Here is a 5,740-nt window from a genome sequence, read left to right on the forward strand (position 1 = left end):
ACACCTCTCGACCAAAGTCAAGAACCAAAGGTTTACCAGTGACCCATAATGCAGCACAAAGTTTGCTTACACAGCTAGCTATGTATAGCTCGCTCGCAAGAGGCTAGGCGAGGGCACGTTCGGCACAACAACACACACGTACAATAATCATGGGATCAAAATAAATGTGAATGTGGTCGCATGGTGGCGCTTGTGGCCATCTGGCTGGGCCATCACCCTTTGAAACGAACACATCGAAATGGTAACCCCAGTCATTGTATCAGTTTTCTTACGATCGTAACAAAAATGAAGACTTTCAACCTTTCGCTAATTAACGTGAAAAGTACTGGGCGTGCATCCATATACACACATTTTAAAATACAAGCTTCTCCTTTTTAGGTGAACTCATACTTAAAAGAAAAGAAATTACATCTCAAGCGGGATCTCAAGTGCATCAAATCATTCTAGAGTTGTAATGAGTTGATTAGCAATGTGTATTTTTTTTTTTTTTTTACAGTATAGTGGCTACTATAGGATGGATAAAAAAAACTGATATTATATTCTTTAAAAAGTGTGTTGTTAATGTGAATCACTGGGGTAATGGCAGGAGGCTAGTATCGTCTCCACATCTTGCAACTTAACTTGTGAGTGCGATGTAAAGAGCATGAAACACTTTTTATTTTTATGTTTGCCCTGTTTAGACTGCTCTCTTTCACATTACTTTTTTAATGAAAGAGACACATAATTCTTTATTATTTATATCAAGTTGGATATAAAGTGCAGGATGAAATAACCCTAGAAAGGGGACCTTAATAAGATTGGGTAAGGCTTGTCACAGCCAAAATAAGAATTAAAAAGTCAATAAAGATTTGAATTCTTTATAATATTACAAATAACGATTATCAGTTCTTTATAGTAGTAGACCTTAATGCAAATCAAACGAGGCGATCGGATGATGCCACTGCTTCACATCTAAATGGTTTGTGCAAAAGAAAAAACCTTTCACCCGATAAAATCGTCTTTTTCTCGATGAACCCTATTTGTGAACTATAGTGCTTCCTGGGGTACATAACCATCATGCGCTAATTGTCACGCAAAAACATGCATGTATAGGGCCCATTTGATTATAGTGTACAAGTTGTTTTTCAACACTGTTCATAATTGTTATTTTGTAGTAATTAATATGATTGCTTTAAATAAAGTGATTTGATTTGCATGTAATTGAATCAATAGTTGAACTGAATTGAATTGAATTGAATTGAATCGAATTGAAATGAATTATAATGAATTGTTCAGGCAAATTAATTGAAGCATGCGTTGTTCTTCTGACTTTCCGTCATAAATCATTTGAACGAAGCTTTTTCTACTGACGAATTGACTTTCTTTGATTTTTTTTTTTTTTTTTTTTTTGAATGCAAAATTCATGAATCGGAGTGAATTTTCAATTCAAAGTCGAATTGCACACAGGGTGGAGGTTGTGAGATAACTATTCAAATTTTCAAACCAATCATGCGCCATCACAGTGAGGAAGTGCGCACTCAGCACTTCTGGGTTCGAACAGCGGTTCTAATAATGATGGATATAACATCAGTATTATGCTTCTTAGATCATGCAGTACTTATCTTCGCACTTAACAGAATATGATAAACATGAAAAAAAAATGACTTGAAAAAAACTGCCACACAGGCCCTAGAAGATTATCGAACGTGACAGACACAAGTAGGCCTATGGTTCATTGAAAACTCTCAGTGTGATTATACAATAACTTGGCATAGGAATCTATACATGCATCATTAACCATACAGATCACTAACATGGATACTATAGATAGACTAATCGATATGTCAATTCTAAGAAGTGATACATTTAAGGCCCTTAGGGGGTCTGCTGACGTCAATGTTGTGCCGCGGTTCCATCATAAATGCGTTCAACTGCTCCTGCTAGACGGTGTCATATCATAAAGATAAAACAAAACTATCAGTCAGTTGTGCATGGGTTTTATTGTATATTCCCAACATAAAGGAAGGGAAGCGCAGCTTATCATTAAACCACACACACACTCGGTGGACAAAGAGCTCAAGAGGGGATTATTTTCCGTCAGGTTGCTGTTATCTATATTGATATGAGGGGAGTGGTGGTGTTCCACCGCAAACAATTTTGAGGAGTCGGGCGCGAGCCACGCGTCAGAGTTTAGTGCGCGGCTCGCGACGGGGAATTTCCCTATTATATATATAGTGACATCAGCACCCCCCCCCCCCCCCCCCCTTGTTGCGGGTTCAAAGCACTGAAAGGTCAGTGGTTCAAAGCGGTCAACATCACCAGAGCCCAGGGCTCTAAACATTACATCACGCAGTTCCGTCCACTGAGAGATCAGTGGTTCCGTAAAGGCATTGGTAGAAGCAGGGAGCCGGGAGCAGGGAGGTTTCCACCTCCCTGATTGAAGCAGGTCCATGATGGTAGGAGTTCCTTTATAGTTCTCCGAGAAACTGCACAAATACTGACCTCCGCGATGACTTTGCAGAAATGAGCGGCGTGTCCAACCATTATGTACCCATTCATTCATTCATTCATTCATTCATTCATTCATTCATTCATTCATTCATCATTCATTCATTCATTCATTCATTTATTCTTTCATTTATCTATTTATTTATTCATTTTATTTATTCATTTATATATTAATTTATTTATTTATTCATGCATTCATTCATTCATTCATTCATTCATTCATTCATTTTGTCCTTTTCCAGCAGAACTTTTGAATGCATAAATTACATCACAATGTTTAACAAAAGAAATGAATAAGTTTGCAGAATACTGAAGTATACAGAAATGCTGGATATGGGGAGGAATGCTAAAAAGCAAGCACCCCCACACGTAAGACAACAAATAATTTTGATCGATATACTCTTATACATATAAGAAGCGGAATTACGAAACAAACTATAAGATATATGGAAACCTATAACCCGAAACAAACAACCTGGACTAACCCCTACACCTAGTCGCTGCCATGCAGTAATATTGAGAGAAGGAAGAAAGAAAGAAAGAAAGAGAGAGAGAGAGAGGGGGGGGGAGGGAGAGAGGGAGAGAAACTCGTGCATTGACAGGGGTGTTAACTTTTTTTTTATGCTTGGCATAAACTTTGCAAATATCACCACAACTACACAACCATGACAAAAAAGGACGTGGAATATATGTTATGGATCATTAATCGTAAAGATGGTATAAACCTATATACTTGTGGGATTCAAGATTTTTTTTTTTCTTTGTCCAAAATAGTTTTCGGAAACCCATCTAATCTATTTTTTAAAAAGTCCCGAAAATTTGAAGGAATAAAAATTGAAAATGCAATTAATTTCATTTGCCTGAGATCGAGGATATTTCAAAATGCTAATTGAAACGAGCACGATAGAAAGGAATATCGTAGATTAGATGTAAAGTACCCTTCTGATAATGTGGAAGTTTTGTCCTCTTGTTCATTTGGCTAATATTCTTTATATATTGTTATATATTATGATATCGCATTACGATCTTGATGAAATTAGAGACATGCACTGGGCAGACTTTTTATGTTTGTTTCTTTGTTTGTTTTGTAGGATTGTCCGGTAGTTCAGTGAGAATGAAGTTTGTTCACTCCTGAATCATTTTGCTGAATCATTTGAGTAGTTATGAAGTACAGGTACTCCATCAGTGGCGGATCCAGAGGGGGGCGCACCGGGCGCGCGCCCCCTCTTTTTTTTTTTTTTTTCCAACAAAAGACATAAAAAGAAAAAAGGGGGCGTGCGCCCCCCTTAATTTTGCAAAGGCACCTACCTTTTACGGAATTCCTGGATCCACCCCTGTACTCTATTATACCATCTTTTTAACACAATTCAGAAAAGAATTGGAGAACGTGTTGAAGGGGAAAATAAATTGGCAATCACCAGAGGGAAATAAGGTTTGCCTTAACCCTAACCCTTTGTGTGCTATACCGTTATTTCCTGTTCATTGAACCCGTGGGTGTCTGAATGGAGGTATGATTATAGGCTTCCACGATTCTAATAGAATGTATAAAAAAATGTGTATATTATTCATCACACGAATGTGGCATTCTGCATATTAACCACTCACGCATAGAGATTTAATCAGAATTGGTCAATATTTCGTGACGAAAATCCATGGAGATGTTTAATCATGGAGCTATAAGTAGCTCCATCTAATTAAATTGGCAATTCGTCACGGATGTATGAAGAATGTAGGCCTATGAATCAATGTGACTGATTAGAAGTGATAAAGTCTCATGAATATCAGACTGGTGTAGTCATATCATAACATTTTGAGTCATTAAGGTTATGCCATCTTGGTGAGAAACGCATGGTTCGATTTGAGAATTCCATCATGGTTTCCGTGCCTGAAGGGGCGGAGAAGAGTCCCGAGATAACCTCAATGCAGGGGCAGCGGAACCGAGGGGAGGGGAGTAGGTGACTGCAGGGGGTTGCAGCCCCCCCCCCCCCTCCCCCCCACACACACACACGTGCGCACAGTCTTTCTTCCATTGTTCTTTCTTTCTTTCTTTCTTTCTTTCTTTCTTCCTTCCTTTCTTCCTTCCTTTCTTTCTTTCTTTCTTTTCTTGAGAAAGGAATACAGAATAATCATGCTTGCCTCAAGTTGTTTCTATCTTGCACTGAGTAGCCTATTCATTAATCTAAATTCACTATTTTAAATGAATACGCATTACCCGCTGGTATTGAAAGGATATAAACCAGCGCTGACAGTCCCGCGAAACGAAGCTCGGTATAGTAAACATAAAGTGGACACGGCGCCGATCTATCCACTAGGGGCCTATACCCTGGTGTGTGAACACGATTTTTTTTTTGCTATCATCATGCTATACTACTGAAACACTGAATAACCGGTGCTTTTTCACGTCGATGAAGAGCAATTTGTCAATAAGTTCGGGGGAGAGAAGAAGAAGAAGAAGAAGAAGAAGAAGAAGAAGAAGAAGAAGAAGAAGAAGAATTAAGGAGAAGAAGAAAAACCACTCGCATTTAGACCAGAACCAGAATTTATCAATTCGAATGTAGGCCTATACATGTTCATACAAAAGGATGGTATCGTGTTGTTATTTCTCTCTCTCACACACACACGTGCAGAAACGTCTCGCCACTCTCCCAACGGTTTGTAGACATGAGGATTTCATAGAACGAATTAAATGACTGTCAAAAGTACTGAAATAACTGTTGATAATTATAAACAAATAACAACACCTGCATGGAGTCTACGCAAGGCTAACATTGATTGAGATTCACCCTTTGAGTATAATACCACTTGCGAATTCAACATCGCTTCCCCAATTTTTAGAATTGAGCGCATCTTTCCAACAGTCCGCAGATATGCACCTCATCAGTGGGAACTCGCTGAAATTGTTTCAATGTGAAAATGTCAATCACAACGTTACATCACTAAAACGTCCAACCACTCTATTGTATAACAGTTTCTTTGTCAAAATAGCGGAAACCTTCGGATCAAAATAGTAACTTACAAAGACATCTGCAAAATGGATTGATCATCAGCGATCAGTACATTCTAAAAGTGAAATGGTACATCAATATTTTGAGTGTTAGATTTAATTACGAAAAAGGTTCGAGGAGTGACAACATTTTAAAATGTTGGATTGACAATTTCATTTTCTGTAGAGTGTAAAATGTTTTTAAAAAAATGTATGACCGTGTTTTTTTGTATACATTGTTTTGTTGTACACTCAATTTGAGAGAATTTG

The sequence above is a fragment of the Diadema antillarum genome, unplaced genomic scaffold (genome assembly GCF_040938485.1).
Source record: "Diadema antillarum isolate AM-2024a unplaced genomic scaffold, OU_Dant_1.0 seq00000814_RagTag, whole genome shotgun sequence".
Classification (NCBI taxonomy): Eukaryota; Metazoa; Echinodermata; class Echinoidea; order Diadematoida; family Diadematidae; genus Diadema; species Diadema antillarum.